This window comes from Balaenoptera borealis, assembly GCF_965194805.1.
Source record: "Balaenoptera borealis genome assembly, contig: HAP1_SCAFFOLD_839, whole genome shotgun sequence".
Taxonomy (NCBI): Eukaryota; Metazoa; Chordata; class Mammalia; order Artiodactyla; family Balaenopteridae; genus Balaenoptera; species Balaenoptera borealis.
The window spans coordinates 1,936-24,613 of NW_028123363.1; the positions used below are offsets into that span (position 1 = coordinate 1,936).

Sequence of the window (22,678 nt, forward strand, 5' to 3'; positions counted from 1 at the left end):
GGGCAAATAATCGTATGTACCATGGTAGATAGGAAGAGTGCACAGTTTCAGAGATCCCATACTTGCCAATATGAAAATCATTTCACACAGTACAAATAATAACAGTGAAATCAGGGCTGCTGGCATCCTCAGTTTTAATTCCCATCGCTAGTTATATTCAATTATCCAGTGAGATGGACTTTGAGCTGTGGATTTAGTGTATTAAGTAATAGGATCCAACTCGAAGTTTTCTCTGGCAAGCTATTGGCTGTGAAGTAAATTCAAGGCTATTCATCCAAAACGTAAGGTGTCCTGAAGTAGATGTATATGTCATCTTGTCTAATGGGTGGGTTGTGTGAGAGATTTTTCTTTCCAAATTGAGTCATTGGAGACCATTGCTCCTATTACTGCCTTTGAAGTCCTGCAGCTGGTGAACCTTTGGTAGTTGAGATTTCTTTCTCAAAAAACAAAAACCAAAAACATGTATTAGAAGTATTTGTAGTCTAGTTGTGTGTGGGTTACGTGTCTTAATTAGTAAAGTTCTAGTGAATGTCTTGGGATTTTATAAAACCTTCAGTAATAACAACTAAAAATGAACATTTCTGATCCTTTCTCGTGACCCCATAATCAAATCCAAGTCAGTTTCTACTCTCTGCCTGCTATCCTCCAACTCTGAACCATCTTGAAAATACTTGTTTTTTCTAAACATTGTTAGTTTAGGGAGTTACTTGGAGTGAGAGTCTCTTTCCTTTGGCTTCCTTTGGGTCAGCAAAGCAGAGGAGTTAGTTTTGGAGGGTTCTCCTTCTATGCATCATCAATTTTAGTCCTTGGCAACGTCTCTAGTCCCAAAGAAATGATGTGGGACTCCCCACGTCTTCCAGAATTTTTAGAAGGCATGTGATGTATTAAGAGTACCTGTGTCTCTTCTGTAATTCATTTGGGCTCTGCAAAATGCCAAAGTGTATCTAATAGAGCAGTACAAGACATGTGCCTATTTTCTTAAAAGTCAACCTTAATTTCGTGTCACTCCAGTCTGCCGCTGGTCTACCCAATAATTAGGATTTTAAGGCTTATGAGTAGTTAGGGGCGCTCCTAGTCCAGAAAGGAGATGCAACTGAAAATATGACCTATATTGGCACTACCACTGCAGTGCTTTGGGTTTAAACATTCATCAGACAAAACTAAACTCTATGAAATGAATGCCAGGATAGACCAGTCTCATCCTGATTTCCTGTCTGGAGTCTATTGCTATAAAAGGTGTATATGTTTATAATTCCTGCCCCTAATAGTCCCTTGCTTCTGTAGAGCAGTGTTTCTTTCCCAAGCACTTAAATATGTTTGATTTTACCCTTGCACCTGTCTTTTAAGGCAGACAATCTCAAGTTGACACACAGTTTTTCTCATGACAAGGACCAGTTGTGATTTATGGCCATTTACAGGATGTCAGTGATGTGGAGAGGGTACATTTTGAGCGAACAAGGCTATATATGTATATCCTTTCACTTGGCAATAAAGAACATGGTAAAAAGCTGTTTTCTTCTGAGTGAAGAGCCCTTAGGCTAACTTCCTATAATGTTCACCTAATGTGTTACTATGTTCAAGTCACCTTAACAAATATTCTTGAGTGCCTGCCTCCTGCAAGGTATTCCACTGGCTGAAGTGAAAGTTTCTGTGAGAAGCCTGATGTATAGAATTTGGAAGTAAAAAAATGCAGTGTTAGTGTGGGTCTTTACTGCTTTAGTTGAAAAGAAAGTGTTATGAGGTAACCTGTCTTTTCCTTTATGAATTTGGCTTGTTTAGTAAGAAACATATTAACCAAAGATGAAAGGTAGATTCAGAAACATTTATTCACTTTTAATATGAGTATAAACTTTTATTTTCACCAGAAATTCCTGAACACCTTGATTATAATAAAGTACAACCCTGATTTTGGCGTTTAGGGCCAAGGATAAAAGATTCGTAGACTTACTGAAGAGTAGATTCTGTGAAAGCACAGACTCCTGATAAACGCTGAGTGCCCTGTAGTCCTCTAGATCAGCGGTCCCTAACCTTTTTGGCACCAGGGACCAGTTTCGTGGAAGACAGTTTTTCCACGGACGGGGGGTTTGGGGTATGGTTCAGGTGGTAATGTGAGTGATGGGAAGCGGCAGATGAAGCTTCGCTCGCTCCCCGCCACTCACCTCTTGCTGTGCGGCCAGGTTCCTGGGGGGTTGGGGACCTCTGCTCTAAATAACTGTCCTAAAAGTGGAAGAACCAGTCTTTTTGTTGGTGAGGACCCAGTGGCCTCCATCATTGTAACTACTGTGATATAACCTGTAGTGTGTGATTGATAAATAATTTAATACTGTTGACAGGGGTATTTGTTGCTTATTTTGTACATTTGCAAGCAGTTCTTTCTTCCTCATGATACTCCTTGCATTAATAGTTGAGCGAAATGACATGATGAGTCAATAAGACTGCTTTCCCTGTGACCAGAGTTGTCAGGACAAGTCAAGGTCTAATCAGACATTTTCATTTCATTAAGTTGGACTTTTGCCAGAGCCTTTTGGAAGCCAGCATAACACTTGTTCTTGCAGGTCATTGGCCCAGACACAGTCACATGATTACACCTCCATGCGAGAATGTCTGGGAAATGTTGTTTTATAGTCTTGTTTCGGAATAAAAATCAGGCTTCTGACGTTAAGAAAAAGGCTACTGCTGAGCTACCCCAATTCTTTTCCCTACCTCCGATTTCTTCCTGATACTTAGATGGAAGATCTGGCTGTATTCCTTTTCTTGAACTCTGTGTGGCATACTTGGGTACTTCATGTCCTAGTCTTTCAACCTGAGAGGAGGATCCTTCAAGTTTTTGCAGCTTTCAGCTCCATGAGCTCAGTAGGAGTATCCTTGAAGCAAAATAAGAACGGGGTGTTGCATGCTCTTTTTTTTTTTTTTTTAATTTCAGATTTTAATGATCAATTTTAGTTATCTATGCAAAGTGATTCATGCAGATCATAAAATTCTTAGAGGAAAAGGAACCCTGGGACAGAAGACATGGGTCCACTGAGGGCGGTAGTCATGGTTTGCAAATAAAAATTGTGACTTCCAGAAGAAGGAACAGTGGGTGCTGAGAAAGGAAATGACAGATAACCATTCCTAGAGGGTTTATTTGGCTTTTTAGAAATAAGTAAACGAAAAGTTCCCTCTAGTTTGCTGCTTTGAGTCTTCCCTTTGAACACATCATCTAGGCAGAGTTGACATGGATGGTTCTTTTAATTTAAAATCTCTGTAGTCTTCAAACAAGGAGGCCCCATGCAGGCAGTCTCATAGATGGTTGTACATGAATTACCCATCTGTCTTCAAAAAAGGGAGTTTCTGATTTCCTTCTAAGAAAAGGATTTGCAGGATGTGGTGGGAATGAGGTGAGTGAGGCCTTCAACTTCCATGCAGTTGCAGACATTTTGGAGGCAACTTGAACTCTTTGGATCATACTTTAATCCCTGATACCTAAGGATGGCGATCCTAAGTTCAGCATCTGGGTGGTATTCATGAAAGGCTTCTGGTTGAATAAGTTAGGAAGGATGCTCATATGAATAAACCTTATTATATGCCCCAGTTTCTGGGCAGCCTGCAGTACCGAGTTCTGACCTGGGATTAGGATGCCTTGTGTGGAGCTAGTGCCACTGCAGCTCTTAAGTCTCATCCAAGATGGTTATTTTCCATGTGCTTCTGAGTAGCTGTTTCTTTGGCTTTCTAATAGCATGGATACTCAGCATAATCACAGACTCCTAGATATGGAAGTATCTGAATGATAATGTAGTCTAATTTCGAAAGAAATGAGATGAAAGAGGCCAAGTGACTTGCTTCAAGGTACCTGGTAGAAAAACTGGTGTTAGAACCTTGGTTCCATGTTCTCAGTCCAGTGCTGTCTTGCAGTGCGCTGAATTTCTCAGAGAAAATGAGACTAAATGCGGTGTTTTTCTATGTCCTCCTTTGCTCCTGGTACTTAACAGACCTGGAATCTACTCATGTTATGTGTCAGGTTTTAGATCAGCAATAGGCTCACTGATTATGGAAATAATTGGGGAGATGTGGTATGTGTGAAAGTTTCAGGTAAGCGAGGCAAGGGGTTATTGTGATGGATTGGGAGATGTTTGCCAGTTCAACTCACATTTCTGCAGTGCGTGATGGGACTTGGGGCTCTTCTTTCTGTAGCTTATTAACAGATAAGCTGTTTCGCTGCTGGAGCTGCTGAATCTACAATAGCATGAATCAGCAAGAAGGAGGTGTGATTAGTTACGTGGACTTAGGCCTTTCCCATTGCCAAGACTTGATATATTCACATCTTCCACTTTTTTTTTTTCCTTCCGGTTTTACTGAGATATAATTGACATACAGCACTGTAAAAGTTGAAGGTATATAGCGTAGTGCTTTGACTTGCATACATCATGAAATGATTATCACAGTAAGTTTAGTGACCATTCATCATCTCATATAGGTACAAAATTAAAGTAGGAAAAAAAGTGTTTTTTTTCACATCTTCTGTTTTTTCCTCTCTGTAGAGGCTCATCACATGGAATGATAACATGTTTAGTCTTCTGTGTTACACTTGGTTTAGTCCACGTAATTACATGTAATGTAAAATTACATACAGTGCAAATCAGTCAAGAGGCTATCTTTCCTTCCTCCATCTCTGAGACATGGGTGACCACAGGAGGCCCCTCTGTTGACATTTCTTGCTCTTGTCGTGGCCCTGTTGCCAATCAGTCTAAAACAATATTTTTCTGTGAATTTCTTGTGAAGTTATTTACATGAAAAGTTTTCTAAACGTATGTAATTCAAACTTGATTCTTTGTTTAATGCCAGTGCAATTTTTATGGACTAGAAAAACAATTATATGAATTCTAGATTTTCCCGGGAAATCTATAACATGCAGATCTGAAGTTCATATGGGACCTCTGTCTCCTCGTGAGCCCTAGGTAAGGTACAGTGAGGATGGAGAGGTGGATAAAGGAAGGAGTGAGTGATGCTTCATTGGGGAAGGTGAGCAAGGTGGCCAGATAGGTTTGTTTCATGACAAAGAGTGTGATTTAAGCACTTACTTTCTTTTGAAAACATCTCTTTTCACCATCTCCCTATCCTGATATCACAGGAAGAAGGAAAAAACCAGACAAACCTGTTGCCTCATTTCCTAAAGCAGTGATTCTCAAACTTTAATGAACACGCAAGTCACCTTGCCTTTTAGAAGACTGCCGACTCTGATTTAATAGTGGTGGGGCAGTGGTTCTCAAAGTGTGTTCCTCAGAGCAGCAGCTCTGGTTCCGCCAGCCGTGTTAGAACTATAAATTCATGGACCTCGCCTGACCTGCTGAATTAAAATCTCAGAGGATCGGCCTCAGAAACTGTTCTTACACATTCACCAGGTGATTGTTGTGTACCTTGAACATTTGAGAATCACTGCCATTGAAGCTATTCTCTTGGGATTTTCCCAGGCCTCTGGTATTTGCTACTCTGTGATTGGGCCTTGGTATTATTCCCTTGCTATTTAGCAATTGAAACTTTTGGGCAGAGATGTTACTTGAGGCTCCTGACTGGATGATAGTGTCCAGCAAGTTAACTGGCTCTATTAAAGTATGTTTCTTAGTCCTTCACCACTCTCTCTGTTATAACCCTGATACTTTGTAAAGCAAAGATGCCATTTCATGGAATCATGAACATCAGTACCATGGCTAGACACCATACATAACATGGCGATTGGGTAATACCTTAAAAGGTAGACTGAAAAAGAAACCGACGAGATAAAACACCCCAGAAGAAAACGCTCTTGTAGATTTTCAGGGGTTTTACATCTTAATATCAACTGAGTCCCAACTCACAGATAGTTTCAATCATATTAATAGCCAGTGGGCGTTGTTACCTAGGTTCTATGCCTGCTTGGTTCAGATGAGTGCAAACATGCTTAGCAGTGCCTTTACCAGTGTTGCCATTACTGGTGAAGGAAGAATATTTTATAATAGGGATTGGATTCTCTCAGAAGTCAGTTTTCTTAAGGTATTTGCAAAGGATGAATGTTACCTCCTACAGTGTTTCAAGAGCTCTAACTTTAACTTTCTGAAAGTTTTATTGATTTCTTCCAAAGGCTATAGCTGGAGAAATACGCACCGTATGTTTGTCAGATTGGTTACAGGGTCTCCAGTATAGGTGGGCTGAGGCTGTGTTTGTGCTTTTCCTCTGGGAGGTTTTTCATCTTAGAGAAAGGATCCATGTGTTTTGTGAATCTCTATAAAGCAATGAGAGGAGTTCAAAATGTATTAGAGTATTCGACAAGTGCTCCAAAGAGGGCTATTTGGGCACAAGGTCTAGATGCTAATGTATTATGTTCTTTGAAAACAGCTTAAATGTAAGTACATATAAGAACCCTAGTTAAGATTTAAGGGTAATGCTGTAAGATCTCTCGTAAAGGATTCACAAAAAGTGCTGCAATTTTGTAACCTTTCCAGAAGCAAGACAGTGTATGTTCACCCCTCATTTGCAACTTGAAGAAATTTATCCAGTTTATGCGGAAAATTGAAAAGAAGCAGATGCTTATTCCTAAGCTAGAGTTTTGAAGGCCAACAATTAAAATAAACATGTCTCTGCCAAAACTTGAACTAAATTAAAAAATTTAGCATATAAATTAAAGCTTACTTAAAACTAAATTTATCAAGGAAATACATTTGTTTTGCATTACTGGTTTCAATTATTGTGAAAAGGCTTCCTTTTTATGGAACACTGAAGATTTTTCAAAGTTTCCAACAATTTATTAGACAATTGCACCACTGAAAATGAGTTACGAGTGTCTGGCTTAAATGTATGAACTATTAGCACATCGTTGATGAGCTTAGAGAGAGATGTTAAAGCAGCCATTATCCTCCTGCAGGTTCATGTTCCTATTCCCAGGGGACTGTAAGAAACTGGTTTGTAGCCTGAAAACAGATAAAGCCATGGGCTGAGGATATACGTAGCATCTCTTCTCTCCTATTCGTTTGTTCTTTCTCTTGGGAATCTGCATTTTGGGACATTGCTGATGAATTGCTGTCAGGCATGGGTACTCTTAGTTTATTGCCATAGAAGAAGAGAGAGATTACTTCCTTGTTTGCAGTACCTGTCTGCTCTAGTCCTGTCTGTACAGTGTTTCCTAATTAATATTTCCTAAACACCTACCTCATAACTTTTTGTCATTTACTAAATATTTATTTAGTTCTTGTTTTCCCAGCTTTCTTGAGGTATAATTGACAAATAAAATTGTATATATTTAAAGTGTACCAACTGATTTGATACACCTAGACATTGGGAAATACTGGTCCTGATCAAGTTAATTAACATTTTCATCACCTCACATAGTTCCCCTCTACCCCCATACCCTTGTTTTTGTTTTTGTTTTTTTTGGTGGTGAGAATGCTTAAAGTCTATTTCAGCAAATTTCAAGTATACAAGACAGTATTATTAACTACTGTAACCATGTTGTACATTGGATCCTCAGAACTTATTCATATTCTTCTTAAAAGTGAAAGTTCGTACGTTTGACCAACGTTTTCCTGTTTCCCTCATCTCCCAGACCCTGGCAAGGACCCTTCTCTTCTGTTTCTATTAGTTCAATTTTTTTTTTTTTTTTTTTTTTTTTTTTTAAGATTGCACATGTAAGTGATACCATGCAGCATTTGTCTTTCTCAGTCTGACTTTTTCCATTTAACATAATGCCCTCCGAGTTCATTCATGTTGTCACAAATGACAGGATTTCCTTCTTTTTTATAGCTAAATAATATTCCATTGAATATATATACCACATATTCTTTCTTCGTTCACTGATGGACACAGATTTCCTTATCTTGGCTATTGTCAATAATGCTGCAATGAACATGGGAATGCAGATATCTCTTTGGGATACTGATTTCATTTCCTTTGGATATGTATCCAGAAGTGGGATTGCCGGATCATTCGGTAGTTCTATGTTTAACTTTTTGAGTAACCGCCATACTGTTTTCCATAGTGACTGCACCAATTCACATTCTCACCAACAGTGTACAAGGGTTCCCTTTATTCATATCCTCACCGAGATTTGTTATCTCTTGTCTTTTTTCATAATAAACATTATAATAGGTAGTGAGGTCATATCTCATTGTGGTTTTGATTTGCATTTCCCTGATGATTAGTGATGTTGAGCACCTTTTCATATAACCGTTGGTCATTTGTATGTCTTCTTTGGGGAACTGTCTATTCAGGTCCTCTGCCCACTTTTTAATTGGATTTTTTTTTAAATTTTGCTATTGAGGCATATGAGTTCTTTGCATGCTTTGGATATTAATCCCTCATCTGATAGGTAGTTTGCAAATGTTTTCTCACATTCTATAGGTTGCCTTTTCCTTTTGTTGCTTGTTTCCTTTGCTGTGCAGAAACTTTTTAGTTTGATGTAGTTCTACTTGTTTATTTTTGCTTTTATTGCCTGTGCTTTTGGTGTCAAATCCAGAAAGATATGGCGAAGACCTATGTCAAATAGCTTACCACCTATGTTTTCTTCTAGAAGTTTTATGGTTTCAGGTCTTACATTTAAGTCCTTAATCCATTTCACGTTAATTTTTGTCTATGGTATTCTTTCACATGTGGGTATCAATTTTCCTTACACCAGTTATTGAATAGACTATCCTTTCCCCATTTTGTGTTTTGGGCACCGTGGTCAAAGGTTAGTTGACTGCATATGCATCCCACATAACTATTTTCCTGAAAACTTTCATTTACTCCTGTTTGCTGTGCCAGGATTCATGGCCCTCAGTTTACTGTTCTATTTTCATTGATCCCTAATCATCACTCCGTCTGCTTCAGTCAGTCCAGTGATTTTCCTTCTTCCACCACATCTCAGGTTCATGCAAAGTAGCTTCTTGGGCAGAGTTGCCTTTTCTTTCTAAACAGGTCCAGTCAGATCATCACATATGTCTGCTTGTACATATAGAGGAAGGCAGACTATCAGGAGAAAACTATTTTAGGATTCTATGTTATAAACATTTTAACTAAAAAACTTTTAAATTTAACGAGTTCATGCTTCTTAAAAAGAAAATGCTGAACACAATTTAATCCTTTCTAGATAAATTAGAATGACATTATACACAGTAAAAATAAGTTGCATTGTAGTGATTTCTACTAGACAGGTAAGGTATTAAGGACTAGTTGTCTGATCCTACATTGAATAATACGTCTTGCAGCTGATATTTGTTTTTATAATGAATGCACACGTGTGTTGGTTTAAATTGCTGTGTTGAGATTAATGTTCTCAGAAATTATTTCTACATTACCAGGAAGTGGTACATTTGAAGCCTCTCCTGTACCATCTTGAGATTAAAAAAAAAAAAAAAAAAGAAGTTTCTTTTATTTCCATTACTTAAGTTTATTTAAACTTGTGTTTAAAAAACAAAATATCTTCTCAAATCCCCAGTCATATTTCCATGCAGCTTGGTTCTAAGAGTCCTGGAAACAAAGAACAGTATCAGTCCAGGACCTTTGCAGGAAATGTTCTCAAGATCACTAGTGCATCTTAGGATGTTAGCCCAAGGGCCAACTGGGATATCAGGCCACATTGAAGAGATACTTTAATTTGTAAGATTTGTTGTGACCGTCAGACAACATATGTCTTTTGACTCCATTAAGGAATGTGTGAAGGCACAGCACTACTAATGCTACATTAGCTATCTGTCTTTAACTTTCAAAAATAATTTGAAAGCATTTTCAATGCCATTTTTCAGACGGCGAAAAGAAGTGCAAAGAAGTTAACTTGGCCAAATATAAGTGAAGGAGACGTGATTTTAGCTCGAGAACAAATGCTTTGTCTCATTACTGTACTGCTTCACTATAACAATCAAGATGTGGAGATTTCTAAAATTTTCACCATGAATGTTAAGAAAACACTAGATTGCATGATGTGTTACAGAAACACCCACTAAAATCCACTGAAGTAAGAAGTTGTGAATTCTCTCTGTACTTTGATAAATTCCCCTTGGGAGCACACCGGTTTGGAATCAAGAACGCTTGGTTCTAGTCCTAACATCTCCATTCTGTGGGTCTCAGTTTTTAATATTAAAACTCTCCAAGGTCCCTTCTTAGTGCAGTGATACATGCCTATGGAATTGGGGCTTTTTGCATGCTTTATGAAGTATTTTAGAGCCAGCTGGCCTGGCACTTTACACTGGAGGAAAAAGTAGCCATTAAGGTCTTAAATTTGTCCCGTGTAGTAAAGACTGAAGGTGAAGATGAGAAGTTTTGTTTTCTTAGGTTTTGTTGAAGCAGGCTGCTACTGACTGCTGCCCTGGGATGCTTGGGATTCGTCATAGGGCCCGAGGCTGTGCCTGCCGGTCTGGCAGTGGGCCATCCTGGCGAAGCACAGCACAGGGGCTGGTGTGCGCTGCCACGTGAAGTATTAGATAACTGCCCAGAAGAGCTGCCATACATGCAGAGGAGGGGGTATTAGGGGCTGCCCATGGTAGTCATAAAATGATAGATATGAATCTAATCTTAGAAAAGCGAGTTGAACTCCCTCACTTTTAGTTGGGGCTCAAGGAAGTGAGGAAAGTTGTGCAAGTTTGTACCTTTAGTGTGAAAGTTGAGGATGGAATTCGGGTCTCCTGACTACTTATCTAACTCACCACTTACACTCATTTATGCTAAATACCATGCCTCCTTTTGCTCCCACAGGAATATGGTCACTTGGTGAATTTATGTTCATTTATTTCATGTACAACCTGAAATGCCTCTTCTTGCTTATCAAATCAACATAAAGCACTTGAAAATTGGATTCAAGCTTAGACAACAGACACAGTGACGTATTAAGATCATTTTATGCCGTATCATGATGATTTTTAGGGTGTTAATTAATTTCCGCTCAAGGAAGCATAAACAGCAACTACATGCAGGTAAAAGACAATAGACAAAAAGGTAGCAGTAAATGGTTGCCCTTTGGGTTCCACAGGGCTTGTGTTAGATAAGGTCTTACTTTGCATAGTTATGATGCGGTAAAGAAGTATACTCCCCACTAGTAAATATTTCAGAGATGCTAAATTGGGAAACTGGCAAATTGCAGGTATGAATGGATGAGTACAGTGTGCTCAATGAATAAGGAATCAAAAGGAATCAGAAGGAATCGAAAGAATGTAGGCACCTTAAATGTATTCAGGTACAAAGAAATCACCACAAAGGAGACCATGATGGAGGAGAGGTACTGGCTTGTCAATAGATTTGGGTTTGCAGTTTGGAAACCACTCTGTAAACTCCACAAAAACTGATAATTGTGCTAATAACCTTGGTGATGATAATCATAATCTGGGTATTCAGATTTACTGGCATGACATTATGCAAATCAGTTAACCTTTCTGAAAATCTAATTCCTCATCTGTGAAGGAGTTGGATTAGAAGATATTTCCTGGCTTAAATAACCACTGTTGGACAAAGAATCTTATAATTAGTATCTGCAGCTCTTCCGGAGGGAAAAAAATAACGATAATTGATAACTTCAATGAGTAACTTTATTTCTTTGAGTTATGGGATAGTCATGCTTTTTTCAGTCGTCATAGATACTCCCCATCGCCTAAGATTATAAATATATGAGGCTTGAACACACAAAGGAAACTTAGAGATAGTCCACCCCTACTCGAAATTTTATTCTTAAGGGTGGAGAGGCCTTGAATTACAAAGTGACTTGTCTAACTGGTTAATGGTGAAGCCCAAAGGACTAACAAGGCTTCCCAGTTCTCCACACACAGGGCTCTTTTCTCCTATAGGAAAAGGGGTAAATAGGTTTTCTTTCTCATGCCAATTCAGGTTGATTAGTAAGGCCTGGCTGTTTGAGAAAGACTGTGGAACTGAGAGCCAGGTACTATAGAAAAGACTAATGTTATTGATTAGGACTGTTTGCTAGATAAACAGAACAGGGAAGTCACCTATATGTTTGCCACCTCCTCTCAAAGCTATGGTTTACACATGTTCCTTGAGGTTAAACTTTGAATATTTCTTCTGCCTTGCTTTTTAACAACCATCACTCACAATATTAATTAATGTTGTCTAAGGTATTTCACTCTAAGAGATGGCCTATGTCTCAGTGGACCAAACTTGGATTTGGTCATTAGGAAATACGTCATTCTCAGTGCTTGGATCCTCATTGGGTTTTCTTGAGCTGTTTTTCATTTCTGATGCTGCTAAATGTTTTAGACTTCTCCATTAGCATCATGTGGCCTGTCTGACTAGGATTTCAAGCTGCCAGGGCAGGACCACAGCTCTGAGTACAGGCTGGCTGTAGTTTTGTCCCTCATTATAAGACCATGGAATACAGTAGGAGAGGAGTGGCAGATACCTTGTCCTTTGTGGTTCCGACAACTTAAGTGCAATTCTTGGCAGCCTAGTTTTAGACTCTGATATGGGCCTTTTCTCGTATGATGTTGCAGGAAGCTTTCTCTTGCTGCTGACATGTTCTGGCTCCTTGGTTTACTCAGAGGAGTGGTGAAGGAGACATACCTCAAGCCAGGAGCCGCTATGTTGGCCCTTATGCTCTACTTTCTATAACTTTGCAGGATTTTGGAAGAAAATGAGAATATACTCTGGAACTGGAGATACATATACCCACACATAGATTCGTATATATATATATTTTCACTTCTTCAGGTCTTTGTCCTCATTCCTATCATCTGGAATTGTTTTGAAAGAAAAACGCATATTACCCTCATAAGGAACTAGAGTTTAACTTCGGAAACTTATAACACATTTATAAAAGACACAAAGTGTTCTCTCTTTTTAGAACTGTTCAAGTGCAAGTCAGATTTGAGTTCAAATGGAATGAAATGCCGGTTTATTTCTGGAAGCAAGTTTAGTTATTTTCTAGTCCAGATTCTTTGTTTTACAGATGAAAAAATGGAAATCCAGGGTCTAGGAGGGTTAAGTGATATGCTCGGTGGTACATTTCAGAAGAAACAGAATAGGAAAAAGAATCCAGAACTTGCCAATTTTTGGTCTCACGCATTTTATCTCACACCGCACTACTGCCTCTGGGTTTAGAATTACAACAGTTTGGTTTCCTTTTAAACTGATGACTTAGGTTTTTGTTAAGGTTTGATTTACAGTTTAGTAAAAATTTAATACTTATGTTCATTTTGGGTTTTAGCAAGTCAATACTATTCTAGAGTTTTATTTTTATTTTCTTTAAGCCTGTAATGGGCATTGAGGTCTCCCTGTGGTCTCTGGACTTCTCTCTCGGCTTTGAAGATTCTGCTGTTCCCTGCTCCATCTCAACTTACGCATATTCTCAACCACAGGGGAGTCTGGAACATGCCAGACATTATGGTGAGGCTGTTACAACGCTCACCCCGGTCTAAAACCTAAGCCACAGGAGACACAGACTTCTGGTTCCGCAGAAAGCAGGTGTTACAGGTAAGGAAGGGAGCATAATGTACAACAGCCAGATTTTAAACAGCTCTGCTCAGATTTCATATTCCCACACTCCCTCTAATTTACAGGCTTCTGTTCACAGGTAGTTTGAAAACCTATCTGTACCAAATTTAAATATTCAGTGACTTGCCTATAACTAATCATACTTGAAATTAAAAAAGCATGTGTGAACAAGCGATAGCACTAACTAGTACTCACAGGGGAATATTCCAGCTATATTACAATGAGACTTTTGGCAGTAAAAGCACTCAAGTACTGTTTCTTAAAATGTAAGGATTAGGTGTTCTTGAGGTAGAAAAGAAAAATCTATTCTTTGCAGATGGAGGGGACAATGAAATGGATTCACTAGCAGAGTCACTTTTATGGAAATTTGGATCTGTACTGTGAAATTTTAGTGTTTAAACAAGATCAGAGGCCTTGTAGGATGAGTTTTTAACATGCTGGATTAGAAACACCAGACAGAATTGATTCCCAGTAAAATGGAAAACGTCCTGAATTAAAAAGGGGCCTCAAAAAAAAAAAAAAAAGGAGCCTCACTTGGTAACACTTAATTTTCTAACATGAGTGCTCCAAACTCTTAATAACTATTTTAAAACACTTGATAATTTCATGTAAGATAAATTTTACGTAAGAATAAAAATGGACAGCGCATATGAATTTGGTGAGACTGAGCATACAATGTGGATTTGCCTTGGAAAACTTGGGCAGTTTTTGAGATTATTGAAGTTGAGCGTCTGTTGCAAGATAGCTAAGTGAACTCTCCCAAAGCATTTCCTGGAAGCATTTGCCCAACAAGTAATCTTCAAACAAACGAACAAACATACATACCCACCATTCCTCTATTCCGTGTAATATAATCCATGGACCAACAAGACTAAGCTTATTTTCTACTTGTACAGTTTTTGGGTGGTGCTGCTTTTCCTAACCTTCTCACCATCTGTCAAGACATAACTTTCATTACTCTCCAGCATCACTTTTAACAGCATCATCTTTCTTTTCGTCCTTTCTCCTTCCCTCCCTCCCTCCTCCTCTCCCCCTTTGCTTTTCTTCCCTGCCTCCTTTTTCTTTCTTTAAAAGGAATCTCTTTTGACCTGTGTTTTCCTCAAGGGTTCAATTGTTTTTATATTTCTCTCCCTCATAATACAGTCTTTGGGGATTTAAAAATACGACATAAGTAGAATCTTCTGTGATTTCTCAGCAGAAGGGAAGGTATGGTTTGTATTACTTTCTCTCATAGGATTCTTTATGGGGTAAATATTTCCAGATGCCCCAAATCTCTTTGTTACGTTTACTATAAGAACCAACAACTCTTCCTTTTTCTGTACGGTGACATGATTGGGTCCTGGGATGGCTCCCACTCGTATCGCTATGAAAACAGAAGTTTCATAAACCAGAGATGAGTTACTTCAACTCAGTTTAATTCAATAAACAGTTATTGAACATTTACTGTGTCCAGGATACCATTGGCCATGGTGAATGATACATGATCCCTCCTATCAAGAAATTTGCAATCTAGTATGGGAGAAACTATGCAAATAAATGTCCAACCATAAGATGACTGCTACGGTCTAGTAACAAGCAAAGATTTAGGAACTCAGTAGGTAAGCGAAATAAGTCGAATAGTAAAGATGAGGCTCTTTTGTTTGTCAGTATTTTACTTTAGCTCTGTATAGTTTTGAGATATGAAATGGTGTCATTTTACTTTACAGTTCTTGTTACTTTATAATCATTACCACGACTTTGTAGTCATAGCTCATGGGTAAGTTGCTTCACTTATGTGAATGTTATGGAGAGGTACTATGCTTCCGGTAGAGTCTTCTTCAGAAAGAGATTTATTGATTTGAGTTTATAACACTGAATTATGGTGTGATAATACGTTTTACTTCAACTCGAAGATAGCTACTTTATCGATCCCGTGGGTAAACCCTTACTCTAGATCTGGGCGGTGAGCCCTCTCAGGATCAGCTGTCACACAGCAAGAGATAAGACTTCCTGGATCAGTTTTCTAAAGTGACAGGTTTATTCCCTGGTCAGGACAGAAGATACTCTCTTTTTAACGAACAGGCTAGACTTCTCTGTGTGCGTATTTGTTCCATGTGTTTCGGGGTGAGGATGGGGTTGAGGAGTCTACTCTGTTTTTATGGGGCATGAATCTGGCTTAAAAATGACAGAGCCCTTTAACAGGGAAATTGCAGCTGGAAGACACCAGCAACTAAGTAGATCTGGGACTTGAGAAACTGTGCCTCCCTGGAGCTATCCAGGGTACTGAACCACTTCTCCGTATGGTGCCTTCTAACCCCGCGAAACAAACATTCAGACATTTAAAAATATCTAGCTTTTTTTTTTTTTTTTCTGACTAGAGAAATTCTTTAACCTGTATATTTCTGATAATTGTTCTTGCTCTAGTCTTGGCCAGCTGTAGCAGTTCACCTCTTGTGTCTTTTATTCACTAAACAAATATTTAGGTATAACCTTCTCTGCGTTGGGCACTTTTCTCATGGTTAAATTACTCAGATTGAGTATGATTATTTTTGCCTTTTTGTGAAATTTGGGTTAAAGAAACAAATTTTATGGGATGCCTAAAGGATCTCAGGTTTTCAAGTGTCGTTTGAAGAACCTGGTTTCTGGTCCAAAGGTTGTGTTTGTTTACGTTTGTTTACAGTACTTAGAATAGCCCTTGGCATAAAATAGGCAGCACAGAAATTTTATTCCGCTGATGATCAGAGTGATTTTGCGGAATTTTTTTTAAAATAAATTTATTTTATGTATTTATTTTTGGCTGTGTTGGGTCTTTGTTGCTGTGCGCGGGCTTTCTCTAGTTGTGGCGAGCGGGGGCTACTCTTCCTTGTGATGCACGGACTTCTCACTGCGGTGGCTTCTCTTGTTGTGGAGCACGGGCTCTAGGCGCATGGGCTTCAGTAGTTGTGGCACCTGGGCTCAGTAGTTGTGGCTCGTGGGCTCTAGAACGCAGGCTCAGTAGTTGTGGTGCACGACCTTAGTTGCTCCGCAGCATGTGGGATCTTCCTGGACCAGGGCTCGAACCCGTGTCCCCTGCACTGGCAGGTGGATTCTTAACCACTGCACCACCAGGGAAGTCCCATTTGTGGAATATTTTTCTATACCATGTTACAAGGAACATATTTCTTTTCAACCTGAAGGTAAAATTCTTTGAAGAAAAGTTTTGCTCTAAGTGCTCTAGATGCAACATGCACATAATCCTGATGAATGTAGACTAAGCATTTTGGGACACTGTCATATACATTAGGACCAAAGTACAGGCTGACCGGAAAGAAAGGGACCAGAAACTTCCAGCTCAGACTTTTCTATTTACGTATTTTCTCAACCATCTTTTCATTCTATTTTATTCATACTAGTCTATTCTGTATTCAGGTAAACAACCACCACCTGTTCACCCCCTCTCCTCCAAAAGAGGAAAAAAAGAATTTTTCCTTTGATGACAGCAACACATGACCCAGGAAGGTGGAGTATATTCTAAACTGTCCTTTTGTAATTCCTTGTTCTAAGCATCTGGCAAGACAAATTGGTCTTGACTTCCCTGGAAATGTTGGTTTCTTTCAATGAGTATAAGGGGTACAGAATCAACAGTGTTCCTAGTGTTCTCAAGACCAGTTATTGTATGGGTCAGTAAGGCTAAACCCTTCACCCCCAACCTGGTGTTAATTTAATGTTATTCTCAGTAAATATCTGAGACAGACTGAATTTGAGCAGAATATAAAGTATCTGGCTGAAATTGAATCAGGTTCAGTGTTCTAACATAGCGATTTGCCACTACCCACATCTATTTCTGTGGTATGCCTTTTTTTTTTTTTTTTTTTTTTTTTTTTACAACATGTACATTTAGAAACTTGGTAAGGTCCAAACTGTATCATAACTGACTTGAAAATGTCAGTTTCTTGGGATTGCCAAACTCAAACACTTTTCTTGGTATCTCAGTGAGAAATCAAATTTGAGGTTGAAGAGTATTGACCAGTAAGCTTCTTTTCTAGAGATTGTTACTCTACCTTTGGTCATGGACCAAGTTTAATTATTCCTATTGCTTTTATTTCTCTTTCCTTAGGGAAGTGATAGGCACTTGTTTAGTCACCGGAAGTTGTGAGAATTTGTGGACCTCAGCAAAGACCCAAGAGACCTATGCAACAGTATTGTTTTCCTACTTATTACCCAGACCCAGTTTGTTTTAAAATCTATTTACTGATTCCACCTGAGTTGCATGACTTAGTTGTAATATAATCTCTTGATTTCTTGAATTATCTCCAGACTGGACTTCATGATTGATTTCTTTTTCGCCTTTGACTTATTCAGATGGAAATAGGTTAAACAAACAGAAAAACTTGACTATTATTCAAAGGCTGAAGGATTCCTTCATTACTTCCCTCCATTTCCTTGGGAATCAATACCATTGGCTGTTTTCTTTTAGTTAGCATAGTTTTGCTTGCTTAATATAATTAATATAGTAATTTAAGAGTTATATATACGTGATCTGACTTAACCTTCCAATTCTATGGTGTAATATTACTACTGTCATTTTATGTGTGAGAAAGGTAATGTTCAGGGGGAGTTAAGGAATTTCTAATGACCATAAAATTAGGAGTCAGGACTGAAGATTCAGACCCAGCTCTCTCCGACATTAGTCACTGCTTTTAATCACTCTTCTGCTTGCTTTAATATTTCTTTACTGCCCACATAAAGTGCCATGTCAGAATATAGAAATGGTTATTAACTGAGGAAATAGGAAATATTTTGATGTTTTTAGGGAAATTCAAAACATTGTAGAATAAAAAGCTGGACATGATTTTATTGGCAGTTTTATCGCGATGGCTTAAAAGAAATGAAGTTGTTCCTGAAGGTACCTAGTTTATTGTCGTGAAATATATTTGCTTTGCCTCATGCTGTATTTTGTAACATTTGGTCCTGGTAGGGTTTATTTGTGCGTGTAGTTTAATATAAAGATCTCAATTTTAACAAATACTGGGAACTCTTCGGAGAAAAAGCCAAAACAGATGTGTTTTTACTCAGTAGTTTTTGTTTAGGTCTGAACCTTTGATAGGAATTTGTTCCACAAATGTGGTTATTACAGAAGATGAAGAAAGCCAAGCTGAACACAAAGTTAGATGACTTGTCTATTTAATTTTAGGTGATACTTGCCGAATGTCTTGAGAAAATATTTTTTCAGCTTGTTTCAGAATTAGAATAGACTCTGTTGACATTTTATGCAAGCATATATCTGTTATTCCTTTTTAGAAATTCGAAGTAAATTCTTCTTATAAAAATAATACACAATCAATAATACACGACCATTTTCTACGAGGAAATTTTCAAATGAAAAAACATTAATCTCTAAACATCCGTAACACCAACCAGTTAATATGTTAGTATGTTTCATTTGGTTTTTGACACACGCAAGTGCACACAAAACTTAACATATAATTATATAATTTTATACGTAATTTTGTGTTCCAGTTTTCTACTTAATTAATAGCATTGTCTTATTTTGCATTTCTGTGACTTCCAGGGAGATATAATCTACTTTATTGGCCAGTTCTATCTAATTTGGGGTTCTCTGCTTGTGTGTATGGTGTATGTGTGTGTATAATTTAATATATATATGTGGGCGTGTATATATACACATATGTATAATTCGTTTTCTTGTTTTAGAAAAAGATGCATTGTATTCCTTTTAATACATCACAACTTACCCATTTTATTGGGAAGACTTTGCACATATTAAAATCTGATATATTAGGACTAATCAAGAAGAGGTCAGTGTGACTAAGATGCTTTTTAAATGTTTTTTTTGTATTGTATATAGCAACTGGAGCTGCTTTCCCAACAGAAATTTGAAGTGATGCCGAACCTGTGCTAATGAATAGATATAATTAATTGGAAAACTTCATCTGTTTTCCTACAGTGTCTTAAAGACTTTAAAATAATCCCTCAGTAATTTAATCATATCTCCTAGTTTTCTCCTTTAATGGTATTACCTAGCAATATTTTTTCTTTATTTTAAGATCATCTTCAGCCTAATCCAGATAGCCCTATTAAATTATCGTATCAAAAACCAACGATAATTTTCTATACCTTTTATTTTCATAGGGAAATATTTTGAGATCCACCAGTGTGATTAAAAAATAGAGCAGGTGGAAGTGGGGCAAGGGTGGGAATTGACATCTGATGCAAGAGCCAAGGAGGAAACCATTGTTTTTACTCTGGTCAGGTGATATCATGCTAGCCTTACATTTCTAAAATTTGAGTATCTTTGGAATTATATTCAACTGCAGCAGTTTAAGTTGTAAATGCTTTAATGTTTTCAAGGCATGTCTTTTAGTGACTAAACTTTTCTAGTGCATTTATTTCAGTAAGGTTGAGGGGATTTCTATTGGATGATCTTCTCCAAATGAGATAAATATTCTAATGGTAACTGTCCTCCTGGAACACATACCTCTTGTTATTAAAAGTTTTCTAAGAGTCCTGATGAATTTAAATGACTCACAGTAGCACAATAGGCATTTGAGTTAACCTGATTTTTAGCAACAACTTTTTTTTTCACTGTGAAACTTCTTATTCCAAGATGTTGGGGAAAAACGGGAAAAACTACAAAGAAAAACATAAAATTTAAATGAACTGCCACTACTTAGATAAATCAGGGTCAACATTTTTTTTTTTAAACATCTTTATTGAAGTATAATTGCTTTACAATGGTGTGTTAGTTTCTGCTTTATAACAAAGTGAATCAGTTATACATATACATATGTTCCCATATCTCTTCCCTCTTGTATCTCCCTCCCTCCCACCCTCCCTATCCCCCGCCTCTAGGTGTTCACAAAGCACCGAGCTGATCTCCCTATGCTATGCGGCTGCTTCCCACTAGCTATCTATTTTACATTTGGTAGTGTATATATGTCCATGCCACTCTCTCACCCTGTCACATCTTACCCTTCCCTCTCCCCATATCCTCAAGTCCATTCTCTAGTAGGTCTGTGTCTTTATTCCCGTCTTACCACTAGGTTCTTCATGACCTTTTTTTTTTTTCCCTTAGATTCCATATATATGTGTTAGCATACTGTATTTGTTTTTCTCTTTCTGACTTACTTCACTCCGTATGACAGACTCTAACTCCATCCACCTCACTACAAATACCTCCATTTCATTTCTTTTTATGGCTGAGTAATATTCCATTGTATATATATGCCACATCTTCTTTATCCATTCATCCGATGATGGACACTTAGGTTGCTTCCATGTCCTGCCTATTGTAAATAGAGCTGCAATGAACATTTTGGTACATGACTCTTTTTGAATTATGGTTTTCTCAGGGTATATGCCCAGTAGTGGGATTGCTGGGTCGTATGGTAGTTCTATTGTTAGTTTTTTAAGGAACCTCCATACTGTTCTCCATAGTGGCTGTATTAATTTACATTCCCACCAACAGTGCAAGAGGGTTCCCTTTTCTCCACATCCTCTCCAGCATTTATTGTTTCTAGATATTTTCATGATGGCCATTCTGACTGGTGTGAGATGATATCTCATTGTAGTTTTGATTTGCATTTCTCTAATGATTAATGATGTTGAGCATTCTTTCATGTGTCTGTTGGCAATCTGTATATCTTCTTTGGAGAAATGTCTATTTAGGTCTTCTGCCCATCTTTGGATTGGGTGGTTTGTTTTTTTGTTATTAAGCTGCGTGAGCTGCTTGTAAATCTTGGAGATTAATCCTTTGTCAGTTGCTTGATTTGCAAATATTTTCTCCCATTCTGAGGGTTGTCTTTTGGTCTTGTTTATGGTTTCCTTTTCTGTGCAAAAGCTTTGAAGTTTCATTAGGTCCCATTTGTTTATTTGTGTTTTTATTTCCATTTCTCTAGGAGCTGGGTCAAAAAGGATCTTGCTGTGATTTATGTCATAGAGTGTTCTGCCTATGTTTTCCTCTAAGAGTTTGAAGGCATGGGAGAGACTTAAGTTACCCACAAGAAGATCCAAAGAATCATAGGTCTGAGAGTTTTTTAAGTGGGTATACTTGAGGATGTTTATAAGCTGAAAGAAAGTAGCCAGCAGAGGAAGGGTGTGAAGATCTAGGAGAGGAAATGATTGTTCATTTGTTTTCAAAAAGCTGAATACTTATCGTGTGCCTGGCCTTTTTCTAGGATCTGGGGTTCACACCATCTGTTATCTCTTCTGCAAGGACAGTTCAACTCATCCCCTGGTGAAGAGAAGTCAGATTATTCTTTGCATCCAATGCAGGTGTAGGAACTGTTCTGTACCTCTGAAGGGACTTTACTTAACCAGAGTAATAAGTTAGAAATCAAAAGAAATTAGAGCTGAAAGGACCTTAAAGGCCACTGTACTTAATTTTGCCTAATATTTTACATTGAATGTAAGAAAAGTTTATTGCAGAGCCCGTTCTCTTCAGAGTTCCTTCACTGAACTTTATGTCTTCAATCCAGTGGGTCTAGCTCGTAGATTTTGGCCTCCTCCTCAATTTGCTTCTTCATCCATATTACATTTTGCCCGGACTATGGCAGAAGCTCCTGGGTGGTTTCGCGGGCCCTGGGCTCAGTTCCTCTAAGTTCATCTGCCTACTCGGGTTGAGTGATCTTCTAACATAAAAAGATACGCTTAAAATAATGCTGCTAATGGCTTGCCCACACAGAGTTAGTGCATACTAGCCGCCCAGCGTGTGCTCTGCACAGAGGCGTGTAGTCTGAACTGTGCTCGGCCAAGCCTCCTGGGGCTCTTTGGCCCTGAGGAAGGGGAGCTTTTTGGGATCACTCCCTTTATCTAATCGGTCCTTCAGCAGCGGGGCACCTTTTTCTAATCAGCGGAGGCACCCTTACTCAGCCAGTGGTAACCCCAGGCCTCATCACCTGTGGGATACAAACCATGCTGTCTCCCAGGCTTGCTTCCGCCAACATCTCTATTTTCCTTTCTGTCTGTTCTCACACTTGGACCCCTGGCCTTTAGTCATCCCCACCTGCAGTATTTACAGTGCCCAGCAGGTGTCAGGCTTGAGTGTCTTTGCACAGGTGCTCCCTCTGCAGTTAATGCACCTCCTACTCCACCTCTGCATAGCCTCAGCTTTTTAGATTCTGCTTCAGGGTTATCATGAAGCTGTCACTTAGATATAACATTTTGCCTCCAAGGAACCTCTGTGCATAAAGGTTATGCTTCTTTATCTCATGTGATTCAAATTTTCATGTCCCTCCTTAATGCAGGCTTTAAGGGCAGGAGTCGTTTCTTATCCTTAGCA

The 22,678-nt window shown here is 38.4% G+C and overlaps 1 long non-coding RNA gene across 1 annotated transcript; it reads left to right on the forward strand.

The window, feature by feature from the left end:
• Positions 1-11,473: 11,473 nt before the first annotated feature.
• LOC309621684 lies at positions 11,474-21,980 on the forward strand. The gene is made up of 3 exons (XR_014240155.1): positions 11,474-15,017; positions 16,807-16,896; positions 21,297-21,980. It is a non-coding gene; the product is annotated as an uncharacterized lncRNA (long non-coding RNA).
• The last annotated feature ends 698 nt before the right edge of the window (positions 21,981-22,678 follow it).